The sequence below is a fragment of the Euprymna scolopes genome, chromosome 31 (assembly GCF_053919585.1).
Source record: "Euprymna scolopes isolate OS-2025 chromosome 31, ASM5391958v1, whole genome shotgun sequence".
Taxonomy (NCBI): domain Eukaryota; kingdom Metazoa; phylum Mollusca; class Cephalopoda; order Sepiida; family Sepiolidae; genus Euprymna; species Euprymna scolopes.
Window position 1 is genome coordinate 1,199,190 of NC_136512.1, and position 16,956 is coordinate 1,216,145.

Sequence of the window (16,956 nt, forward strand, 5' to 3'; positions counted from 1 at the left end):
AGTCTACTGGCGCCTTAAAACCAGTCACTTCGGACAGGTGAGGCTTGTCAACTTTGATTGGTACTTCACCTAGGAGAAGGAAAATCTGATTTAAAACCTCCGTTTCCTTGTAGGATTACCCCATCAGGGGAAAGACTAAGGGAGTAAACCCTCAACAGAAAATCCGGAGAGTCCCTAAGGTGGCCTGACTTTATATTGTCATCACCGGCAACACCTGCAGCGTAGTTAAAGCCAAGCTGTATGGACTCTGTCCTTCCCTTGGACCCTCTGGCTTTGTGAAGGGGTGGACTGTTACATGGGCAACAGTTATCCTCCCACATCACTCTGTGCAGGCTATGTAACTCCACTGCTACACTAGACATACGGTTGCCAATAATTGATCTCTCATTAGTAAAAACATAACAGTTTAATCGCTATTGACGTAGGGTCCGTTATATGCAACAACGCTTAACGCATTATTTGAATGGACATCTCTTTTGTTTTTATTCCTTCTATGTATTTAATGACAAAGGCTATAGTGTTGCACTATATATCTTAGTGACCCGGTTGTGGTGGTTGTTAACCCCCCCCCCAGCATGGTCAGGAGGTGATTTGGCCGTAAGCAGAGAGATACCCAGAAATAAGCAACCAGAATGCAATCCCACAATTCCCTTCCCTTTCTCAATCTCTTTTTTGTCTGGACAGCATGGGGTAAGAGTATACTTTTTGTCTCTCCGTAAATGAGAGGAGGGGGGTAACCCCTTCCCTCAACTCTAGTTAAAGTTAGTTTTAAGGAGCCAATTGTGTTAAGTTAATTGTATGATCTGTATGTTAATATTGTAATATATATTGTATAAATTTTATAAAATAAAATAGTTAAGATCTTATATATTATAATTGTGTCGTGTGTTGTTTATGCCTGATTTGAATGTCTGCCTTAAGTCCAACGAAACAGGCCTGGAGAGGAAGAGTCCAACCATGTAGAACCTCCAAGGAACAAGACGTCTTCCTGGGAGAAGACTACTAGACTCAACATCTCAGGTGTGCTTTTCTCTTCACCCAGACAAAAAGACGTCTAATCGACAGATCTTCATACGCGCACCGTTTTCAGGACATTTAATGTAACATGTGGATCAGCCACACGCCAATGACCGGCCTATATATTTACAATAGCAGCTTTGATGTGAACTAATTGTAATTAATAGAAATCGTTAAGGTTATGACGAGTTAACCGCCATTATTTTTCTTGATACTGAAATCATAAAGTTGATCTTGAGAAAGAAAATCTCCCTATTGTTTTCTGAAATCTAATTAATAACATCTTCAAATCAGAAAACGTTCTGTGACAATTTAATTTAATTAGCTGAAAAGACCTTAGTTGAGTAGCTTCTATCAATTACCTTACAAATCATAAATCTATCGAAAGTTACATTCATGTATATACTAGAAGATGTAGTCGGCATTACCTAGTATTAAACGTAACGTCAAATTCTTTAAAAGAATAAAGTAAAACTATCCCACAGAAGAGATGTTGCAAGTTTGTCTTTGCTTTATCGTTATTTTCATGGCAAGTGCTCGATTGAGCTTCAATCTATGGCCCCCCCCCTCGCCAAACTTTCACAAGAAACACTCGTCTAGCTAAAAACACTATCAATAATTCTCCCCACTCTTTATCTGTGCCTAAACCTAAACATAGATTCCATAAACAAAGCTTCTTTTTTAGAAGTGCGCGCCTATAGAACTGTCTTCTGTTTTCCTGCAATTCTAGCTGATTACAATCTGATTGTCTTCAAGTCCAACGTAAACAAGTTCTTGATGAGTCGTTCCACTTAAGTTAACAAATTTACCGAATTTCCATTACTAACGATTACTATTATTGTTCAATTGATTACTGTACACTCTTAACCCTTATCCTCGAGTGGTCTCTGCGCCTTGATAAGTGGTGATTCCTATGTAAATTAAAAACAAAAAAACTGAGACATATTCATGTGCATATTATGTTTTTTTCTAAACAGTTCACTTCTTGTAAGTAAAAAAAAAAAAACAATACTGCAGCTGAGATCGAAACCAAAACAGAGATTCAAGTACGATAACCATTAGACTAGCTTGATATGATCTTTAAATAGTGTTTTCAAATCCCATGAAGCAGTTGAAAAACAGATAAAAATTCGACGACTCCCCCCACCCCAGTATCAATTTTTTTTCAATTTTGACCCCCTTACTAGCGCTTTTTCCCAGATGAAAACCGATTAGAATCTTTTCCACATGTCTGAATACTCTATATATCAAAGTTCAAGCCTGTAGATCAAAAATTCGTTGAGTATATAGGTTGAGAAGTATCCTCTCTCTCTCTCTCTCTCTCTCTCTCTCTCTCTCTCTCTCTCTCTCACACACACTCACAGACATTCTTACTTTTATAGATATACTAGCAGGGTGCCCGACGTGACCCAGTCGTAAAATACGCATAAATATTATATTTTAATAAATGCAGAATTCCTATTTATTATAAACAAAAGCATTATAAATATCAAACATGACGTTGAATTCCTTTTAAAAAAATGAAGTAAAAAAAAAGAAAGAAACTGAGATACATGCATGCAAGTATTATATTTTTTTAAACAGTTCACTTCTTGTAAGTAAAAATAAAAAAATAATACTCGAGCTGAGATCGAAACCAAAACTTAAAGACAGTGACTCAAGTACGATAATCATTAGGCCAGCTAAACACGATCTTTAAATAGTGTTTTCAAACTTACTTATTCTCAACATAAGTAATCTGTCATGTGAACGATTCACGCATGTGCATTCATGAAACAGTTAGCAAACAGATAAAAATCCAATCACTCGCACGTAACAATTTTTCAATGTTGATCCCTTAGCAACCCCCATTTCCGGATGAAAACCGATTAAAAAGGTTACCACGTGTCTGAATACCCTATATATTTCTCTCTGATAGGCTTATAAGAGTAGTGGTTGATGGGCAGAAATCAGAGGCCCACAGTATTAATGCTAGAGTCCCTCAGGGGTCCATCCTGGGCCCAACTCTCTTCCTGATCTACATCAATGATCTCCCAAAACACATACTTAAATCATTTGTCAACATCTATGCTGATGACACTACCATCAATGGCAACACATCAAAGGCCGTAAATGACAAAGTTCTCTCTGATTCCCTCTCCTCTTATCTTGAGCGTGTGGTACAATGGGGGAACAGGTAGCTGGTTACTTTTAATGCATCTAAACCAAGCTCCTATCTTTACTTCATAAACGCTCTGATCCCCATCTGTCATCAATTGAAATGGATGGCTCTTGTCTTAGGGAGGCTCCATGTTTTGACAAGCTTCTGGGTTTGACCTTTACTCCTGATCTGAAATGGAACACATTCATCAAGTCTGTTGCCAAGGTCGCTGGAAAGATGGTGGGATCCTTCTATCGCTCCAGTAGATATCTTACTTCTGATGCAATTCTCTATCTATATAAAAGCCAAGTACGTCCAAGGATGGAATACTGCTGCCACATCTGGGCAGGAGCTGCTAAAAACAGCCCATCCTGCCTTGACAGAGTACAAAATAGACTTCATAGCTGAGTGGGGGGAATACCCTTTTCTCTTCTCTGCAACCTCTCTCCTACAGAAGAGACGTTATGAGCCTGTCTTTGTTTTATCGTTATTTCCATGGCAAGTGCTCATCTAAGCTCCAATCTCTGGTCCCTCCTTGCCAATCTTTCACGAAAAACACTGGTGTAGCTGAAACCCCTGTCAATAATTTTCCCCACTCTATATCTGTGCCTAAACCTAAATGTAGATTCCATGAACAAAGCTTCTTTCTTAGAAGTGCACGCCTATGGAACTCTCTTCCGTTTGCCTGTTTCCCACCTGACTACAACTTGGATGTTTTCAAGTCCAACATAAAAATTCCTGATAACCCGCCCCCTTAAGTAAGAACCTTTATCAAATCTCCATTACTAACAATTACTACGATATTATCCCATTGATTACTATTCATGCAATAACTCTTATCCTTGAGTGGCTTCTGGGCCTTGATAAGTGGTGACTACCATGTAAAAAAAAAAAAAAAAAGATGGGTTAAGCCAGCTCCTCCCGTAAGAACACACAGCGTCCTGGATGAACAGAGACCACACACGATGGTCTGTAGCAGGTACGATAATAAAGGCTAACCAGTCCCTGGACCAGTAATGAACACTGTAGATCTGTGGCCTAAAGCTAGTTTCGACATCGGTTTTGATACTGTGTATCTACACGCTCAGCTGGCCTCCTAGGCGTCCTTGCCAACCTTGGAGTGGTTCTGGAGCTGAACTCTTCTGAGTTGTGGTACGCAGTGTGACCAAACCAGTGAGGTCCTCTGTTGAAAAGAGATTGGTTGATGTAGATGGGTACTGGAGACAGAATGGTGCTAGCGGGTCTGCAGAACTTGGCGGAGACCATGTAAATCAAACACGTCTAGCCTTTTGAGATTTGCAACTCTCATTGGTCACATCTTGCAGACACAGAGAAGGATTGTCTGAACAAGTGACTGATAGATCCTGATTTTCGTGTCTATTGTGATCTCGAGTCAAATAGGCATGAAATTCGCGATCTGTACATTATCATCATCATTATCATCATTATCAGCTTAATCGTTTCATGAATTATTTTTTACGGAAATTCTATGTACCAAATTCAACTTATTTTAAAACTATATGCCTTCAAGTCAAACTCATTTCGAAAAAAACCTCTAACAACTAATAACAGTGATAAACTATTCCTTGATGTCATTGACCTTCATAAAACCAATTAAAGTTGGTCAAATAAAAATTTATGAAAAATTATGATGACAAATAAAGTAGAAAGTGAAGCTTGGGTTTACTTTCAACATCCTTGTATTCTGTTTCCCTTATGTTGTCCTTTTGTCCTCACATTCCATAAGCAATGTTTCTGGCAAAGGGGAAGAATTGCTGTTGTTTTGGTTATAATCTATGCATCTAACACTTATTGTGGTCTAGTTACTGTTCTTGAAGCAGTATATGAGGAGGAGGATATCAATAGCAATGATGATGATGACGATGTTGACAATGATGATGATCATGATGATGATGATGATGATGATGATGATGATGATAAAGAATTTGGTATTTTAATCTCACAGTTATTAAAAGAAAATTGTCGAACTTTATATGTTGACGATGATTATGATCTTAACTATGATCATGATGACGACGAAGTCAAGGATGATGATGACGATTACGATATGGTGATGATGATGATGATGATGATGATGATGATGATGATTAGCGTAAGAAAATTGCCCAACTTTATAAATATGCTAATTAGTGCAAATATTGTTGCATATTTCTTTATAATCAATAGTTTTTGGAGTGAAGTGTACGGATAGTTCTCGATGTACAAAAGTGCATTCAGGATGATTGGCGGATAATGTCATTGGTTAAACAGCATTACCTTTTGTAATAGTTTCTATAGTCTGGCATTAAGTAACGCATATAAATGTTGATATGCCGTAAAACAAAAATAGCAAACTGCTGACTTGTTCTGTTTCATCTATCCTCATCTTCCCCCCTACCCCGTTTATTTTTTCCTCCTCTTTCTTTTTCCTTCACCTTCTCTCATTTTTATTGCTTCTTTTTCTTTCTTTTTCTTTCTTCGACTTTCATCTTTTATCTTTCATTTTTTTTTCATCCATCCTTCTCCTCTTAAACTTTTTTTTTTCGTTTTTCTTTTCTTTTTTGTCTCTTCTACTTTTCTTTTTTGCTGCCTTTTTTCTTGTCTGAAAATATCGGCTTCCTGATTTTTTTTTTTTTTGCACCAAACATTTTTTATTTTCCTTTTGCAAAACTCAGGGAATTTACAGAAACCACTAAAAAACGCATCGAAGCACAAAAACTAGAAACCCGTGACTTCTGGAAAATCTACAACAGTGTAGTAAATAATGGGCAATCAACAATTCCCCCACTAACCAACAATCACGAGGTTCTTTGCTCGGCAACCGAGAAGGCTAACATGCTTGCCAGTTGGTTTGCCTCAAACTCCACACTGGACCCTCTAAACCACTCCTTACCTCAATTTCCTATGCGAACAGACGCCACGCTTGACGATCTAATAATCACCCCTGCTCAGATGCATGCTATCATAAAAAACCTTGACACTTCAAAAGCATGTGGACCCGACCTTATCCCAGCTGTGCTATTAAAAAAGTGCTCAGCCGAAGTAGCTCCAGTTCTCTCCAAACTCTACAACAAATGCCTTAATGAATCTTGCTTTCTGGGCTGTTGGAAAACTGCTTCTGTGGTACCAGTATTCAAGAATTCTGGCGAAAGAACTGACCCATTAAATTATCGCCCTATTAGCCTCCTCCCACTTTTTGCCAAAATATTTGAGACCTTAATTAACCATGCTCTAGTCCAGCACCTTACAGATGCTAAACTTCTGACCGATCAACAATATGGATTTAGACAAGCCCGTTCCACGGCAGACATCCTCACTGTAATCTCTGAACGCATATACCATTCATTGGACAAAGCGGGAGAGGGCAGAGCGGTAGCTCTAGATATATCCAAGGCTTTTGACAGGGTATGGCATGAGGGTCTCCTCAGGAAGATTAGATCATACGGTATCACTGGTAGAATACTTAACATAATTAAATCCTTCTTAGATAAGAGAAAAATCCAGGTTGTCCTCGATGGTCGTACATCTAAACAATATGATATAAATGCGGGAGTGCCCCAAGGATCTATCCTTGGACCTCTGCTGTTCCTGATATTCATAAATGACCTCCCCGACAAAATTGCCTCTGAGATGGGTATATATGCTGATGACACCACACTCTATAGCAGGCATGACAGGAAAACAAATGAACATATATCTAATGTAATGGCAGAAACACTAGAGGATGACCTCCAATCTGTAGTGGAATGGGGACAAAAATGGATGGTCACGTTCAATGCCGCCAAGACAAAACTGGTTTCATTCAATAATTACAAGAAACCTTCTCTACCACCTATAGCAATGGCCAACGACTCTTTATCTGAGAGTACGTCTCTCAAGCTCCTTGGCCTAACGTTCACAGGAAACATGAGCTGGAACAATTACATCGAGAGCATTGCCAGGGCCGCTGCGAGGAAGGTGGGCTCTCTCTACTGTGCTAGTAAACTTCTAACACCCGAAAGTATCCTGTACCTCTACAAGGCCACTATTCGCCCATGTATGGAGTATTGCTGTCATATTTGGGCTGGTGCATCGGCTACTAGTCTCTCGCTCCTTGACAGGGTTCAAAAGAGAGTCGCAAATCTGATAGGCCCTAAACTGGCATCTAAGCTTCAGCCTCTGTCCCATCGTCGAAACGTTGCATCCCTCTGCCTGTTCTACAAGTATTATAATGGTGAATGCTCTAATGAACTGCAAGCACTTGTGCCCCCACGACGTGAACACCCTCGACAGACCCGACAAGCTGCAAAATCCCACCCCCACACTGTAGAGATCCCTAGATGTAAAAGATCTTTCTACTCCAGTAATTTCTTCCCCCGAACTGCTAGACTTTGGAATTCCATTCCAGGTCACTGCTTCCCCAACTGTACTGACATGCATAAGTTCAAGTGCAACGTGAACCAACATCTCGCTGCCCAAATCCCTACATAGTACCCCAGTAGATGTTTCCCCTGATAGTAGCCCCCTACACCAAAGTGGCAATGTTCCTTGTTTGGGGTGAAAATGTAATTAAAAAAAAAAAAAAAAAAATGTTCTACAAAATCAAAAACAAAAAAAAGCAACAATTTTTCTTCTACAAAACAATTAAGCTAAACCCCATAAATATTTGAAAGTATTGAAGCATAAAAAAATTTGCAAAAATTACTAGATTCGACATTAAATAACTGGAAAAGGGTTGATATGCCGTAAACCAAATTATATATTTTTTCCTTTATTTTTTCTTTGTCTTCTCTCAAACGCGATAATTTTTGGAAGATATTTTTGATTCAAAAGTCACAATCTCAGAAATTCTGGTTTCTGCAATCTTTTCTCCTGCAACCTTTCAGCGTTCTTAGATGAACATCCTCTATTAGTCATTCTTTTTCCTTTTCTCCTAATTAATCTCATAGTTCTTCTTTTTGAATTTTTTTCGTCTTTTTCTTCATCATCTTTAAGTTCATTTTTTTTTGTCTTCTTCATTGTTTTCAAATTCTTCCTCATTTTTTCACGTCTTTATTGTTCTTTGAATTCAAATAACAATAAATCTCACCTAGTTCGTAAAATGTTTTCTATGGTAACCTTCAACGATGCTTAGCATCACAATCTTTCCTTTCTTCATCTTATTCAATCTTTTATTCTCCTCAGATTTAAGACAATTTTCTTATATATATATATATGTATATATATATATATATATATATATATATATAACTACTTTATTTACTCACATAAAATTAATATACGAAAATATAAATTTATGCATGAACTTTTAGTATTTACTTCAAAGTGCTCAATACGTATGTAGAGCTAGTTAGTTAGTTATAAAATATATATAGCGATTAAGTTACACTGAATATTCCACGTTTCATCCACTCTAGGACTCTTCAGGCTTATGCGCATAAGCCTGGATGAAACGTGGAATGTTCACTGTAGCTTATTCGCCATATAAATTTTATAACTAACTAACTATATATATATATATATACATATATATATATATATATATATATATATATATATATATATATATGTGAGAGAGAGAGCGAGAAAGATATATAGACAAATATGTAAGATTATAAGAAGGCTATAGCAATGCTTTGCTGTAGCCTTCTTATACTCTTCCATATCTATTTACCAACAATGCTTCAAGCAAACTACCTTTCTCTAATATATATATATATATATATATATATATATATATATATATATATATATGTATGTATATATATACTAGCAAAAGTACCCGTCATTGACTGGGTTCAAAAACAGCCTACAGAAAATGGACTCTGATTTATGAAAGTATAATAGGTTATGAAAAGGAAGGGTTGTAAAGAGCTTCGAATCTGGGGATATCAAAACCAAAGCAAAATATGATGAAAGTAAAAATAAAATAGATAAGCCCCATAATTTATTATACCATACCTGTTACCACTGAAACACTTATCGCAATATTCTTTGGATCTATATTAAAAAACCTTGTTAAACTTTGTGACATATTTCCATTCTATGGAGGTCAGGTGCGAACGAACACCCCATAATTTTATTATACCATATTTCTTCAAACTGAAACATAATTATCAAAGAATACTTACGCAGATAGATATGAAAAGTCTTCATTAAAGTTTGTGCCTATTTCCATTCTATGGAGGCCAGGCGCGAACGCAGACCTCACAATTTTATTATACCATCCCTATTTAAGTTAAAACGTACTTATCAAAGTATTCTTATGTACATCTATATCAAAAACACTTGTAAACGTTTTTTTTTTAATTTTTTAATTTTTTATTTCCATACTTTGTGGACAAGTTTTTTAAAATAGTCAACCATATAGGAGCCTATTCGTGACCAGACATACACACACACACACACACACGCACACACGCGCGCGCGCACACACACACACACATTCAGCTTTATATTATAGATATATATATTTATTAGTGTTGGGACGATTAATCAGAATCAGGAATCTGATAAATCTGAACTTTTGGGAGTGTCAGAATCGATATTGAAATCAGAAATTTTTTTGTCTGTTTCACGACTGTGCATGCGTGAATCATTCACATTACAGTTTCCTTATATTAAGAATACGTAGGTTTGAAAACAATTTCTAAAGATCATGTCAAGTTGTCCTAATGGTTATTGTACTTGACTCATTGTCTTTAGGTTTTAGTTTCGATCTCAACTCAAGTATTGTTTTTTTACTTACGAGAAGTAAACGGTTTAAAAAAACACATAATACTCGCCTGCATACACTCATGAGCAAAAAAAAAAAAAAAAAAAATTGGGCCAAGAGTGAAAGAAGGAATAAATCGATTTTTCAATATTTTTCGATGAATTTTTGTTAATTTTAACCGAAAATTTCTATTTTGCAGATCATTATTATTATAGCATTTAATAATAAGTGAAAAAATTAATCCTAAAAATGATAAGACCATATCTTGGCGAGGATATAAAAAACCGAATTGCAAGATTAAGGCAGTCCAAAATGACTTACAAGCAGATTTTTGATATTTTAAGAAAAGAAAATGTGAAAACGTCTCTTTCTGTAGTGAAGCAAATTTGTCAAAGATTTGAAGTTGAACATGATAAAAGAGAAATCTAGATCTGGTCGCTCTAGAGCATCTACTTTGAAAGACGATCACAGGCTTAAATTAACTGTTTTGAAGGATCGAAAGAAAACTTATGTTGACCATAGCAAAAATTCCAAACAGGGGCTGGAAATTCTCTTTCTTGATATACAATATCTAGACGAATGAAAGAAATAGGATTTCCCCTAAAAGGCGTGCCAAGAAGCCACTTTTATCTAAGAAGAACATCAATGATAGAAAGACATTTTTCTCATGTTATGGCAAGAAAAATACAGATTGGTTCAGGAATGTTTTCTGGTTAAATGAATCGAGATTTTGACTTATTAGTGATGTTCCCAATGCTCCCGGATGGTGCGATCAAAGAACTGGAGAAAGATCTTTACGAAGTTGCATAAAAACAACAGTTAAACACGGGAATGGAGGGATAATGGTACGGGGAACTTTTACTGCAGCAGGAGTTGGGGAACTTATTAGATGTGAGAAGTCAATCAATGCAAAGGAATACATTCGAATATTAGAAACAGGAGTGTTACTAAGTATTCAGAAGCTGGGAATATCTCAGAACATTATTTTTCAACAGGATAATGCCCCTGCACACACTGCTAAAGTCACAGAAAAATGGTTTTCTGATAATTCAATTGATGTGATATTTTAGCCAGGTCAAAGCCCCGATTCAAACCCAATCGAGAATATTTGGTTCATAATATCTCGTGCATTGGCTGGAAGAACTTTTTTAAACGATGGCAAACTATGGGAAGCTGTACAAAGCGAATGGAATAGCATCTCCTCTTCACAGTGTTCCACTTTGGTTGAGAGCATGTCTAAAAGGATTGATCTTTTAAATAAATCAAAAGGGAATGCGATTCCATCCTAAGCATTTATTAAAATAAATGTCTTGTTCTGTGTTATTAGTTTCCTTGTTCAATTGTCCTTTGTTCAATATAGCTTTTAGTGCAATAAAATGTATAAAATTTGTTTGGCCAATTTTTTTTTTTTTTTTTTTTTTTGCTCACGAGTGTATGTCTCAGTGTCTTTCCTGCTTTTTTTTACTTTATTTCTGTAAAGGAATTTAATATTATGTTTAATACCGGGCTTTATTACATAAAGTATTTTGAGTTGTATTTTTTTCAGTCGTTTTCTAGCCGTTAAGCAGTGCCGGACGATGGTGAGAGGTCTGCACTCATTGCCCGTTAAGTTTCAGATGTGAATCATGCCTGTTGTCTCCTATTTGCATGACAAAAGGTCTAATATTCACCCAAAGGTGAATAACTGAGTAGGGAGGGGGGGTCTTTCTCATCTATTTTAATCAGTTTCAGAATTATCACTAAAGAAATGGGTTGTGTTTTGTGACTCTAAGGAAATATAGACATTAATCAGTCCCGGAAGATTATCTTTAGAGAAAAGGCACTTTTTTTTTTTTTTAAATTTTTTATTTTAAGAATCCATCCGTAGAAATTACGAACGTTAAAGTTGTTCACCGCCTAGACAAGAAAGAAAAGCAAGCAGATTTTCGGCTATTACGTTCCTTTTGGAAAAAAAAAACTTTCCTTTTGAAGAGAATTGAGGGAAAAGAGATTCCCTCCCTTATTCAACCAGTTTTGATCAATTAATCAGACGAAAAAAGAGTCTGAGAACATAATTTAAACCTGAAGCGGTTTCAATAGAACTTCCTTTTCGAGGAAAAGGACAATTTATAAAAAGCAGAGGTTTTTTTTTATAGCACCTTTTGGGCAAAAAAGCCCAATAATTTGTACTTTCTGAACGTATTGATTTTAGAAGAATTTAAAAGAAAACGAAGAATTGACAGGAAGAAATATTGGAGAAAAAAAATGGCTGAAAGAAAAGACTTTAAAAAGACTTTGAAAGGGCATTTTTTAAAACGTTTTTCTTTCCAGTCTTATTTTAAATAAGCAGAAATTGCTTTTTTTAGTCATTGTTTTCTCTATTGTGGTAGCATCCTTCAGGGTGATAACTAATCCTAGAATTATCTCTTAATTAGCGAAGACTCCCTTTTATCAACGTATTTTTTGTATATTTATTTTCGTGCTTGTTATTCATGGTTAACTTTTGCTTTGAGAAATAAAAGCAACTGCCTTTTTTTCTTAAAAAAATTGGACTTAATTTACTTTCCTGATTTAGTTTTTATTATCTCCGTTTCCCCCCTTTTTATTTCCATTAATTCATCATCATCATCATCATCATCATATGAATCTGAAAATTCTAGTGTTGGCAGTGGTTTCCCCGATATTTTCCTAGTCAGAATTCTTTTTAAAAAGACATCGGGTACTTACAGAAGGGACCACGTGAAGGTTGCCAACATCCTAAGTGAAAGTAATTTTTGTGGAACAAACTGGATTCGAACTTGGAACACCCAGGTTGTCAATCAGTGTCGTTAACCATTTGATCACCGTCACCCCACCCACCCACAATTCTATTTATTGTTACCCGAAAACGGATTTTGATAAAAAAACAAAATCTTGTTAGTATTTTATTTTAGCAAAATTTTGGAGAAAAGTATTAATTAACGTTGTTAAATTTTCAATTATAAGCGAACTGAAAACCATTATATAAATATTAATCAAAAAGGAATTTTCCTTGGTTGCACCGGCATGACTTCCGCTAAACAGAAACGGAAGTAAAAAAAAAATCATATGTCTAATCACATATTCGGTGGTCTATCACACTTAAGTTTAAAATGGCACCTTCCTTGTTATCTTTCACTTAATTTGGAAAACAAAAACATATTCTGTTGGATTTAGATTTGAAATAGCATTTTCTTTGGTCTGTAACGCTTAAGTCTAAAATAACATCTAATGTTCAAGCTTTTTCATGTTAAATAAAACTGTTTCCTTGTAATTTCTACTTTCTGTTTAAAAGAAATCTTACCGGTGTATACCGATGTTAAGTTAATGCGCTCCTTTTAAATATTATTTTCAAGTTAAATTCTATTTTTACGATTTTTTGTTTATTAAATTGTTAGGTGAAAGTACAGAATAGTTACAAAACATCCTCCCCTATTCATGTTAAGAATGCGTTTCTAAATAATAACGTTATTATTCCAGCACGGTAACAGAGATGCACAAGTACGAAAGTCTCTTCTGATTACGTAATTTAAGAGTAATTTGAAAACTCTACATAAAAAAACTAGTCTTTATTTTTTAAATATATTTTAAAAGTTGACATAAAAAATAACCTTTATTATCCCATTTGAAAGTTCTTGATCAGGTGCAGAAAGGCATCTGTAATTTGGTTAGCTCCACTCTTTTTTCACGACAACGTCTCTCTCACAGACGTGATGTTGCTAGTCTCAGTCTTTTTGATAAATGTTATTACAGCATGTGATCTTCAGAATTGTCTGGTCTATTTCCTGCTTCTTTTGTTCCAGCTCGTTTGACTCAATGATCTAATGGTCTTCATCAATTGCTATTTTCATACCTCATTGTAATGCAGTTTCATATTCCAGTAACTTCTTTCCAAGAATTGCGGGGTTGTGGAACTCTCTTCCTGCTGACTGTTTTATTTCCACGTATAGACTTGTTCTTTTCAAAAAAGATTTGATAAAAAAAAAAGGCTATGAAGTTTTAGTGTCGATTTCTCCTTAAGAGGACAGTGATCCATGATCTCAGGACGAAAAAGGACACACCTACGATTGAAAGACATGAGTTGTTAACTTGTATTTCTGTAATGAGACATTCACCAGTCGAAATACCTTTTGCTTTACAGGCATTATCATCATCATCATCAACAATATCATCATCAATATCGCCATTATCATCATCATCAATAACATATTAAGAACTTAATTGCTCCAAGGCTACTCGCTTTTCATTCCTATTCTCTAAGATTGTGTTTTTCCTCCCCTTCTTTCCCTCCTCTCACTTCACACTTTTCTTTTTTTTTTTTTCTATTTTCTTCATCTTTTTCTTAGATTTGACTTTTTATTCAGTTTTTTCTTTTCATCTTGTACTATTACTACCACCTTTTACACTCTCTTCTTTCTCTCCCCCTCTTCTCTCACTCTTTAGATTCCTTTTTTCCTTTCTTTCATCCTTTTCTTCACAAACATCATCATCATCATTAACGTACCAAAAACCAAAGTGCTCGAAGACATTATTTGGCAAACCAAAATCTGCGACTGACAAATTCTTTGTCTTCAGAAAAGGTCAGAAGATGCCAAGAATTCATTCCGCCATTAATATTCCAATATTAGCCATCAGACGCCTGAGAGCAATTACGCTTTGTATGTTTTGTCATAGAATTTTACAGATACGCAACTACAAAAACTGAACAGTTGTGCTGGACAGACAAAACCAAAAAATAAAAAACGGAATTCTCAGTGGTAACAAAAAGGATATGATTTTTAGAGGAGGGAGGGAGGGGGGGGGGTTCATCGCTTATCAAGACTCAGAGGCCACTCGAGGATAAGGGTTAAAGAGTGTTATAGAACAGTTCTAGCTATTCTGTTACAAAACCTGGTCAAACAAAAGTCACTCTTGGTGGTGGTAGGAAGATGTGGATTTTTGTGTTTTTTTTTTTTAATAAGGATAGCAGAGTGGGGTCATCACTTATGAAGGCCCAGAGACCACTTGAGGATAAGGGTTATTGAGTTAACCTCTCACTAACCACTTAACTACTGTCACCATTCTGTGAAGGAAGTTATAAAGCAGAGAGCATCATTCATTTATTTTGTATGAATCCTATTGTTGGCATTCGTTTTCCTGGTATCTTTCTAGTTAGAATTTTTTCTAGAAAGACACCGGATACTTATAGCAGGGACCACATGAAGGTTGCCAACATCCCTAAATGAAAAATTTTCTGTGGACCGAACTTGATAAAAAAGATGTGACTTTTTTTTTTTTACAAGGGAGTCACCGCTTATCAAGGCTCAGAAACCACTCAAGGATAAAGTTAATAAGTGAACACTATTATGATCAGTAATGGTGGAAATCGAGTAGCAATTGATTATTTAAAAGAATAACTCAACAAGAACTTGTTTGCATTGGATTTGAAAACGACTGTTATAATCAGCTGGGAAGCAACCTCATAGTATTGTGTTCTACAGATAGACAACTTTAGAAAAGAAACTTTGCTCATGAATTTTCATTTAGATTTAGGCACACATAGAGAATAAGGGAATTGTTGAGAGTAGTTGTAGCTTGACGAGTGTTTGCTGTGAATGTTTTACTATAAAAAGAAGAACTATAGATTGAAGCTCAGTGAGCACTTGCCATGAAAATAATGATAGAACCATTAAAATACTTGTGAAACAGACAAAGGGATGCAACATTTTGTTGATGGGACGGAAGCTGAAGCCTGGCTGATAATTTGGGACCTATCAGGTTGGCGACTCTTTTGAACCTTGCCCAGGAGTGAGAGACTAGTAGCAGATGCACCAGCGCAAATCTGACAACAATACTCCATACATGGGCGAATGGTGGCCTTATAGAGGTACAGGATACTTTCAGGCGTAATTTTCTAGCATGATAGAGAGAAGCTACCTTCTTTGCAGCAGCCGTAGCAATGCCCTCAATATATCTGTTCCAACTCATGCTCCCTGTGAACGTTAAGCTGAGGAGTTTGAATGAAGTACTTTCAGGTAATTTATCGTTAGCCGTAGATATTGGTGGTTTAGAAGGTTTCTTATAATTATTGAAGGAAACAAGTTTAGTCTTGGCAGCATTGAATGTGATCATCCATTTTTTGTCCTCATTCCACTACGGATCGGAGGTCATTCTCTAGTGTTTCTGCCATTTCTTTAGATATGTGCTCACTCGTTTCCCCCCCCCCCACATGCCTGATATAGAGCGTGGTGTCATTAGCAAATATGCCCATCTCAGAGACAATTTTAACAGAGAGGTCATTTATGAATATCAGGAATAATAAAGGTCCAAGGATAGACCTCTGAGGTACACCCGCATTTATATAATGTTGTTTTGACGTACGGCCATCGAGGACAACTTGGATTCTTCTCTTATTTAAGAAAGTTTTAATTATGTTAAGTATTCGTCCAGTAATACCATATGACCTGATTTTCCTAAGACCATCATGCCATACCCTGTCAAAGGCCTTAGATATATCTAGGGTTACTGCCCTACTTTCCCCTGCTTTATCCAGTGCATGGTATATATATTCAGAGATTACAGTTAGGATATCTAGTGGAACGGGCTTGCCTAAATCCATATTGTTGGTCGGACAGAAGTTTAGCAACTGTAAGGTGATCGACTAGAGCTTAATCAATTATGGACTCAGAAAGGGAGGAGGATAATGTGTGCCTAAACCGAAATATAGATTCTATGAACAAAGTTTTTTTCTTAGAACTATACGCCTGCGGAACTGTCTTCCGTTTTCCTGCTTTCAAGCTGACTACAATATGGTCGTCTTCAAGTCCAATGTGAACAAGGTCTTGATGAGCCGTCCCCTTAAGTAATCAAATTTACCAAATTTCCACTACGAACACTTACTACGATATTGCCCCATTGACTACTGTACACTCATTAACCCTTATCCTTGAGTGGCCTCCAGGCCTTGATAAGTAGTGATTTTCCTCTATAAAAATCACATTTGCATAAAAAAAACAAAAAAAAAAACAAAAAAAAAACAGAAAATAAAATGCACAATTGCAATCAGGTTTCAAATCTTATCCTGAAAACAATTACCTAATCTAGCTACACTGAAGAGGCACTGAAAATT